The sequence below is a fragment of the Rhagoletis pomonella genome, unplaced genomic scaffold, assembly GCF_013731165.1.
Source record: "Rhagoletis pomonella isolate Grant_MI unplaced genomic scaffold, Rhpom_1.0 Rhpom_scaffold_00005, whole genome shotgun sequence".
NCBI classification, from domain to species: domain Eukaryota; kingdom Metazoa; phylum Arthropoda; class Insecta; order Diptera; family Tephritidae; genus Rhagoletis; species Rhagoletis pomonella.
This window is the reverse complement of record NW_023458559.1, coordinates 13,752,187-13,762,877: the sequence shown is the minus strand read 5'-3', so window position 1 is coordinate 13,762,877 and position 10,691 is coordinate 13,752,187. Positions and strand designations below refer to the sequence as shown.

The following is a 10,691-nucleotide window of genomic DNA, read 5'->3' as shown; positions in this document are numbered from 1 at the left end:
ATACGTTCTGCGTTCTCGACTAATTTCAGCTTTAAACTGTTTAAAACTCGCAAGTTTACGAGGCTTTTATCAGAACGCCCCCTTTGTGAAAATGTGTTAAAGGTGAAATTAGTCAAGAAAGTAAACCACCGGTACGTAAACCCGAGTCAGATGACACGATCTATTTTACCAGAACGCTATGTAAATGAAAACTCAACAACGCAGAATCTTCTGTAGTCGTAGCCCGTAGCGCAAAAATCTGCGGAATTTAGATTTTACCGTGACAGCTGATTTCTCCCTTCTATAGATGGTTGTCAGTTCGTCAGTTTTACAAATAGTAAAAAAGATATAAGTTCCTATTAAAAATACGTTTAAAATATTTAAAATTTACTATCTGATAAGGCTTTTTGTTGAAAAAAAACGTAGTTTATATTTAGGTACGATCTATTATAGCACGAAAAATTGTAGTTGAAAAGGTAAGTTTACGAAAAGGCATGGATGAGTGGCAGCACTGTAGTAAGCAACACTGAAGTAAACAGCTGGTTTCTGCGTATTCACTGCGGTCTCCAGTAATCGACAAAATTCTGCGTGTACTGACAGCATTATGGGCTGTTTTTGCTTACGCGTAAAAGCACATTTAGCTCTATATGCTACTCTAATTGTACATTTATCCATACAAAATTCGCCAACTAAATGCAACTCCATTTTTGCATTAAGGACCGGTTGTTCAATGTCAGGTTATCAGTACTTGCCGGTTAAGCATCATTATCGACATCATGCACAAAACATGTGATCGATAAAGCAGTCTTTGTATTTAACCGGAGCTTCTACTTCCGATTTATGCTAATCAGACATTGAACAACCGGCCCTAAGGGCCGTTTTCTCCACATCTGCTTAAAGGGCTGTTTTTGCTTACACGTAAAAGCACATTTAGCGCATTTAGCTCTAAATGCTACTCTAAATGTACATTTATACATACAAAATTCGTCACCTAAATGCAACTAAATGCAACTCCATTTTTGCATTAAGAATCTAAATGCTAAAATCAACCCTGTGATCTTCCAAAATTTCCACGATTCGAACATGGTTTACTGATGGCAACATTGCTTTTTCGCGTATACAGTGGCTAGCTGCGTTTCAGTGATCGCCGATCGAGATTTCATTTATTATTTTAAATTATTTGGATAAAGAAAAGTTACGCAAATTCAACATCGATGTGATGCTGATAGAAATCTGGATCAATTTGTGATCAACTCTGTTTGTTTTGTTTCCTAGTTAAGTGAGGAAATTTTAACTGACAGCACCGACAAATGAATATATACACAAACAAATGTTCGGTTTTGGTTAACACAATTCAAGTTTTTGTATTGAATTTTTTGCTTAAAATTTATTTTTTCCTTTTAAGTAGGGTTTTTTGCACATTATCTTCTTCGTGAGAATTGATCGTAATAAATACGGATCTGACTAAGCGACTGGAACACGGCTGTTTGTCAAAAGCATACGATTTTGAACCCGCGTAAATTTACATTTGCTAAATGCGTTAGCATGAACGCTCTTCGAAAACATCATCTCTAATACGCTAATACGTTAGTTGGGATCATGGTTGTCACAATTGGTAACTTTCAATTACCAAAATTGGTAACTCTTAAACGGTTTGGTAACTTGGTAACTTTTATTTCATTTTGGTAACTTTTGCAACTAAACATCTATCTGCATTACTAGAAAGAAATGAATTATGCTTTGAATGGGCGTAATTATATAAAATCCTTCGAGTTTCAGTGGCAGCACTACTGACACTTTTACAAAATCACTTCGATTAAATTAGAGTCATCTCATATTCAAATACTGCAAAGATTTGAATTACAGTGGCAGCACCAAGAGCTGCACTTTTAAAACAACTTTTTGCGATAAATTTTGAACTATACCCTCTCACATTTTAATACTGGCAATCTGGCAATTTTTGGTAAATGCCTCTATGCAGTTTTCAAGAAAAGCAAAAATTCCATACAAAATTACGTACAAGAAATGTCTAAGAAATTTTCTTGTGTAAAATTTTCTTGAGGCAGTACGCAGTTTTTAAGAAATTTGCTACTCTTTCTACTACGGTTTTCTAAAGTTTTTTGTGAAAAAAGAGCACAAAGCAACCCAGGTTGCGCCCCATTATTTCTTGAGGAAAGAGTGAGGCAACAGGCTGTGAAGTATCAAAAATGTCAAAATTCCTTGGACACACACACGAAATAATGGACATTTTTTCTTTACCGTTTTCTTGAGAGCTGCATACAGGGCATAAGGCATTGTGTACAAATACAAGTGAGATATCTTAGCAATAGACGTCATCCTGGGCCACAGCTGCGATCATCTGTTTTTTAGAGTTGCTTATTTTGGTCTAAAGTGCGCTTTTTTGACCTGAGTTGCATTAAATAGTCTCTTAAAACTTGGTAGTATTAGTTGTTCAAATGGTAACATATATGCCCAAAAACTTGAAAAATATTAGATGATTGCTTTTTAAAAATGCTATTTATAAAATTTGGTTTTGATTGCGACATTAGAAATATTCAGATTATAAAAGTTTTTCACATATGTTTTAAGATTTTAAAGCTTTTAAAATGTACGGTAGAATGCAACAATGTGCTTGAATTTGTTTGCTTCTTCGTCAGCTTATTCGTTTGCAGACTAGAAAAATGGCGAACAGCCATCAAAATACTGATTCAAAATACACACAAATGGGTGCGCGCAGCAAAATTCAGCCCCAATGGTAAGTTCATTTCATCGTGCGGCGACAAGTTAAGAATTTGCGATACATTTTCAGGCGAATGTATGCGAACGTTCACCGGGGGAAGAGGTATGGGACGACAGCTGGCATGGCATCCAGACGGCAATCTGATGGCTTTAGCATTAAGTTGGAACCGCGTTAAGATATTTGACAAAGCTGAAGGCGAGCTAATACAGTGCATTCGTCGCGGAGAATGATGTTGCATTTCACCCAAGTGGAAATTTCTTGGTGACTGGCGGCGATGACGATACAATAGGATTGGATTTATTAGAAGGTCGGCCAATTTATACACGGTAGTAGTGCACTTTAGCGGAACCATATAAAATACATGCAACAGCTCCACATAACTCCGCCATAGACACACCAGTTGCTGGAGTACCAAAAAGCTGTGATGACAGTATTTTAATTGATCCACGACAATCGGTGGCATATGGCATGCGTGATGGAAATTTTCTGGTGCTTGATAGCCAATATACTACAAGAGTGAAACGCTACAAGTGAAACGCTGTGATAGTATTTTTTCTCAAATTTTCATCTTTTATTTGCAGTTACATTAAGAAGCTCATAGAGGACAGAGCGGTTGGTGAGGAAGGTGTCGAGTTACTGCTGTACTGCAACTGGGAAAATCCGCATTTCGCACGTGCTCCACTCGTATGGAATAGTAGCTTATGTCGAAAGGCTGGTTTTAGTATAATGCAGCATTTGCAGCATACCCTCACTGGCGCCGAGCCGTTGCAGAAATTTTGGATAAATAAACGTGCAAGAAATAGTTCCGATACTAGCACGTCCATATTCTTGTTAAGGGTCATCAAAAAATTCCATGTGTTGTAAATAATAAAGGCAATGCCGGATTATACTAAAGCCAGCTTCCCGACATAAACTACTATTCCATACGAACACAGAAATATAAATGTATCTAAAACTGAATAACTCAAATCAAATTGGATTGCATTTGCATAATATACCTAATATTGGAATCTGTTTTGATCGTAAAAAATACAACTTGCAATCATTTAGATTATAGTTTTGAAAGAAATTGATTGCAATCGTAAATTATGTAAAAATTGTCAATAACAATCTGCCTAAAATTTCTTTTCCCCATGTAACGGTTATAAAATACGTTAAATCCGCACTATCTGCATTAACAAAAAATATACATTGGAATATTTAAAATAAACCGATTCATATTTATTTTCTAGTAAGAATTGTTTCTTAATTGAAAGTATTTAATACTAATATAATGTAGTGGTTAATGTTTTAAAATGAATTCGCAATATGTCCGCAGCTCAGGTTGATTTAAAGAAATCCGTTTAAATTTTTCGAATTACATCTACTTGAATACAGGATAGGCAGGGTTGCATACAAATGGTAGTTCCGTAAATATTTAAAATATGTTAGTTCATTCAATATTTGCATCTGGGCCAATAAATAATAACAAATATAGCCGAAAAAACAAAGTTTCAATTAAAACGAGTTTTTATAACCCCCCATAAAATTCCGATTAATTTTAAATACGAAAATAACGATATTTTTTCATGGAGATTTATTTTTTTAATATACCTTGTTTATACCTACACAAAAACCGGATTAGCAAAAAACCGATTGGACTCAACATATATTTCTTTACAGCATTTATCCCCCTGTCTTTATAGCGCACTCGATAAAGTCTTATTCAAAAGTAAACAAAATTGCTATTTTTAAACGACATTTTTTTAATAAATAATTTGCGCGGTTGACAGAAATGGAAACAAACAATAATTGTAATTTATTATAACAATAATACGAATTTAAAACGAAAACCAGCCTATTGTCACTTCACTTTCCAATGGTGCTGATTGCTGCAAGAATTATTTAGCGGTTTAGAGCATAATCAACACAATATATGCACATAAATATGTATTATTTCACAGATCTCAGGGTCAGCTTAGAAATACGTTACCAAAATTATATAAAATTTAAGTAGGAATTATTTTTATTTATAACGTAAAAGCGCTATCTGACCCAATATGATAAGTATATTTCCCCTAAAGTTAACCCATTTTATTTAATTTGTCTCTCGTGAAAATATATATTTTATAATTTTCAGATATGTACATATATTTTAAATTTTTGCTTTAATTTTTGTCTCCTTTTAATATTTAATTAGATACCTTAAGATTAAAATAAGCTTAAAACGAAACAGCACAGCAACCCTTTTCTGTTCATCTTGAGAACACAAAACCCTCTTTTGTTAAAATTCGGCGCTGCACAAAATCCTGGCTTTTATATTTTCCAACAAAATACCACTTCGCAACCCTGGATTTTCACGAAGCGTTTCATTCGGGTCGTAGTTTGGCTACTTCGGGCCATTCGGTGTTGTATGCCATATTGTTCACACTGTCATCGCCATATTGAACACCCTGTCAACTATCTGTCAACCCTAAGATATCTCACTTGTATTCTTCCACAATGGCATAAGGTCCATAAATCGTTTTGCTTATTCCGGCAAAAAAAAATGTTGCGTGCTTTTTACCAGACACATCTACTGACATGTATTTCGACACCTACCGACATATATTTCGACGTACAGTAAATTATGAAAAACTCAAAAAATAACAAAAAAAATAGCAATTTTCGCAATTTACTCGAAATTTTGTACGAGTCAAACGAACGGTTAAAAGCACCCGCCACTTTTTTTGTGTACCGGTGCTGTTATTCTGTGAGTCACAGGCCCAAGTATCGGCACATTCCGAACGAAAAATTACACTGAAAAAGGCACAACGCCGAAACCGGTTTGTCTCCACACCAAATTTGACAAGGGATGATGGAAAATCGTTCCACATTACATCATACTCCTACCCTGTCGGGAACACCAACAACGAAAATGAGAATAACGGCACATGCTGTAATTAATTGATAGAAAAATATTTTCTAACAAAAAATATTATTATAATTGTCAATAGCATTTTCAATCTTGATAATTTATCAAGAAAATAGATTTAAACTTCTGTGCTAGAACTGGGAGTTCTTGATTAATAATCAAAAATTGACAAATTATAAAAATATTGAGTTTATTAAGTGCACAGAACCGGGCTGTAAGTATATACATATTTGTTATAAAATATAGCAGTGTTATTCAGTATATTTTTTCTCACTGATGAAGGGAAGATTTTGGTAGTGAAGATTTGGTAACTTTTCTTAAGAGATTTTGGTAGAAAAAAATGTTGGCGAGTGGCAACCATGGTTGGGATTTATTGTCAATTGGCTGGCCAAATTAAAAGGTTCTTTCCCTAACAATCCGGACCGGATCCGGTAATTAGAGAATAAGCGAAAAGTTTGCTCTCAAAAATGGAACATAATCCAGAAGTACGGGAACGAAAAAAACCGCACTTCGTGCCCAGAATTTGAGAAACAGCGCGTTGTTTTTGTTTTTGTCACTTAAATGCAAACACTTGGAAATTGAATTTTTGTTTCACAAATTTGATTTTAAGTATATAAAGATTGAAAATACATTCACTATTCCTTGTGGCCTGTTTTTGCTTACGCTTAAAAGCACATTTAGCGCATTAAGCTCTAAATGCTACTCTAAATGTACACTTATCCATACAAAATTCGTCACCTAAATGCAACTAAATGCAACTCCATTTTGTATTAAGAATCTAAATGCTAAAAACAACCCTGTAATATTCCAAAATTCCCACGATTCGAACATAGTTTAATGATAAAAAGTGGCAACATTGCTTTTTCGCGTATACAGTGCTGCGTTTCAGTGATCGCCGATCGAGATTTCATTTATTATTTTACATTATTTGGATAAAGAAAAGTTACGCAAAGTCAACATCGATGTGATGCTGATAGAAATCTGGATCAATTTGTGATCAACTCTTACTACGTTTATGTAGCATTTTTGCTGCATTTAAAATGCAACCTTTAGCGCTTTCGAACATATGTTTTCGAAGAGCGTTCATGCTATAGCATTTAGCAAATGTACATTTACAATCGTATGCTTTTGACAAACAGCCGTGTTCCAGTCTCTTATTTAGATCCGTATATATTACGATCAATTCTCACGCAGAAGATAATGTGCAAAAAGCCTACTGAAAAGGAAAAAATAAATTTAAAACCAAAAATTCAATACAAAAACTTCAATTGTTTTAACCATAACCGAACATTTGTTTGTATATATATTCATTTGACGGTGCTGTCAATTAAAATTTCCTCACTTAATTAGGAAACAAACCAAACAGAGCTGATCACAAATTGATCGAGATTTCTATCAGCATCACATCGATGTTGAATTTGCTTAACTTTTCTTTATCCAAATATGTAATGTAAAATAAAAGACATCTCGATCGGCGATCACTGAAACGCGCAACTGTATACTCGAAAAAGCAATGTTGCCACTTTTCCTCTTTAAACCATGTTCGAATCGTGGAAATTTTGGAAGATCACAGGGTTGCTTTTAGCATTTAGATTCTTAATGCAAAAATGGAGTTGCATTTAGTTGCATTTAGGTGACGAATTTTGTATGGATAAATGTACATTTAGAGAAGCATTTAGAGCTAAATGCGCTAAATGTGCTTTTACGCGTAAGCAAAAACAGCCCATTATACGTACGTATTATTTGCAAATAACAATTTGCAAAATGGTAAACTTGGTAAGTAAATCACGCAAATAAGTATTGATTAGTGATACTATTTGCAATTAAGCGCAAGACGCCGCCATTCTTAGGTTTATTTTCGTTTTAGATGGTCATCTTATTGCCTTTTTATAATCAAAACGTTGCCATTTTCAACTTATTTTCTTTTTCGATGGTCATATTATTGCCTTTTTTTAATCAGGCAATATTGAATAAAAAATTTTCGCCATCGAATAAACGGTGAGTTAAGTATTTGCAAATTATTTTTATTTGCAAATAGCCTACGTATAAACGAGGTATCGGTTTGTTTTGTTTCCTAATTAAGTGAGGAAATTTTAATTGACAACAGTGACAAATGAATACATACACAAACAAATTTTTGGTTATGTTTAAAACAATTCAAGTTTTCGTATTGAATTTTTGGTTTAAAATTTATTTTTTCCTTTTCAGTAGGGGTTTTTGCACATTATCTTTTCCGTGAGAATTGAGCGTATTAGATACGGATCTGAATAAGCTACTGGAACACGGCTCTTTGTCAAAAGCATACGATTTCCAACTCGCGTAAATGTACATTTGCTAAATACGATAGCATGAACGCTCTTCGAAAACATTTGCTCGAAAGTGCTAAATGTTGCATTTTAAATGCAGCAAAAACGCTGCATAAAAAGCACCAAGTATATGCAGGCAACCTGCAGCGTTGCCAGAAGAGGAACTTTTCGCGTTTTGCGGGAATTTCGAACAAGAAAGGGATGGCGGGAACAATGGTCGTGAAAAGGGGGGAAATCACATACGGCGTGCCCATAAATATTATAATAATACTATTAAGCTAAAATAGTAGGAAAGCTGTATGGAATTTAAAGTTAATTTACGCGAAGAACCTGCAATCAAACTCGAGCATTTTGCTAAGAAATCTTAATTGCAAAAACACAAAACCATGTGCAAAAATATAAGTCAATTCATGATAACTGTTCGCCCGCTGAAAATTTCGCAGTTCACTAATGGTTCCGTAGCACTTCAAACTAAAAATGCAGAGATAAAGCTGTGTGCGTTTGCGGCGGAGCACAATATTGCATTTGATCCTTTATCAGCGCTGTTGAAAACGGTGTTCACTGATTCAAAAATTCCTTCAGAATTGCACACGAATGATATGTACAAATAACGCATAAGTAAATGCAATATATGTTTTATAATATTTTTATATTAAGAATATTACATGTAAATTGAATTGTTATTATTATTGACTGAGTTATACGGTTATTGATCGTATAAAATATAAAACAAGGAGAATAACTGATTTGCTATTTAAAAAAAACGGGGTTATATAAAAAGGAGAAAAAACGGGAAAACCTAAAATGAATAACGGAAAACATATATACAATTGCATGGACATAAAGAGAATAGGCTCGCCCAAAATCTGGCAACATGTAAACACAAAACAGCTGATATTCTCTTGGCGCTTTATCCATTTTTACCCGGAGAAAAAGTCCGGACTGTTTCGGGCAGGAAGAAGAAGACACTTACCATCCAATACGCTCCAATGATATCTGGGCTATTTCGGGCACCCGCCGGATCCCGCGTTGCGTACGGGAAAGAACCTAAAATATAAACAAAAGCAAAGGTTGCTAATGATAAGACAATGAAAGGCAAAGATTTTGATTTTGTTTTGTTCGTAGCAAACCTGTAATCAAAGGATGAAAAAAATGTCAACGAAAACACTAGCAGCCGGTGCGAACAGCTTTCAGCCCACAATCCCAAAACTCGTTTTCAAAGTGTTTTCGTTGTCGGTCCGAACATGATATAAGTTCTGCGTTCTTGACTAATTTCACCTTAAATGTGATTTTCCGCCACGCTTTCCGGGCTGTTTCGGTAATTAGAGCTCAAAAATAAGTTACTCTCTCACAAGTGTCAAAAATGAGTCAATCCGTTCCAAAAGCGCCCAGAGCGCGAGGAACGCAAAAAACTACTTTTCGTGCCCGGAATCAACAAATCAGTTCTAAACAATGATTTTATGTGTATTTATCTTATATAGCTAATAAAATTAGCAAATACCTACATTTCTGAATCTTTAGTGCAATTCTCCATGTCTGCATTTTACAAAATTTGCTATCGGACGTACACAAGCAACAGCTGTTATTTCAAATTTACTTCTTGTACATTTCTGCCCGAAAAAAAGCCCAGTTTGTTTCGCGGACGAAGAAGAAGACATTTACGATCCAAAAGTGGAAGGTATTTGCTCTCTATTACCAATTTTCTAGCGTGAGGCACGCTTTCTGGGCTGTTTTAGTACACCCGCAGGGTCGTGTGGAACAAACTCTTTGTGAAACAGCTGTCCTTTCATAGTATTTTCCCTAATACCATGTTCGGACAGACATCGAAAACATGTTTTCGTTGCTATAACTGGTTTTCGACCTAAAAATTGTGTTTTCGTTCATGTAAAATCTGTCAAACGAAAACCAGTTTTCGCTGAAAACTACTTGAAAACTTACGTTCCACTCATTCCAATCAGTGTCTTCGCTGGTATTTTAGATATATTTATCGAAGTGGAAGTCATATTTTATCATCTTTAAAAAGATAGCTGGGATTTACCGTCCTATTCCCACAACACTGACAAAATTCATCATATGACTATTGTCACAATTACTGCGCCTAAAACACAATCTAAACATTGTTTCACCGTTGTCACTTACTCAGTAGGTCCTAACAATAAAACTGACAATTGTAATACGACAGCTTAAAATAAATTTGCGGCATAGTATTAGGCGCAATAGTAAAAGCAATAGTCAGCCGCTGAGTTTTGTCAGTGGTGAGGGAATAGGGCGGTTATTAGGTTCTTTCCCGTACGCAACGCGGGATCCCGCGGGTGCCCAAAATTGCCCAGAAATTATTCCCGTACTCAACAAAATGGGTAAAAAAGAGCGAAAATTGGAACGTATTGGATCGTAGGTGTCTTCTTCTTCCTGCACAAAACAGCCCAGACTTTTTCTCCGGGTAAAAATGGTTAAAGCGTCAAAGTGCATATCAGCTGTTTTGTGTTTACATGTTACCTGTTTCTAGTGATGTGCTGAGTCAATACTTTTAAGTTTTGATCGATATTCGGTACCGATTTAAAAAGTATCCAATACTCTCGATACTCGGTACCGAAACATTTAGGTTTCGAATAAAAGCGAACAGGCAAAAAATATGGAAAGAACCGTTCAGGGGAGACGCCTATAAAAACCCGAATGTAGGAGCCAATAGAGCTTCTAATACGGATGCAAATGAAAGATGTATATATTGTGGCAAATACTGCGGCAACACAAAGCGAACAACGTGAAATAGGCA

General features: G+C 35.2%; 1 protein-coding gene across 1 annotated transcript in view; it reads left to right on the top strand.

Annotated features, from left to right (window-relative positions):
• The window catches only part of LOC118738723 (tudor domain-containing protein 3), a gene marked incomplete in the record, with an annotated part of 227,242 nt that overhangs the window by 9,052 nt on the left and 207,499 nt on the right, over positions 1-10,691 (top strand).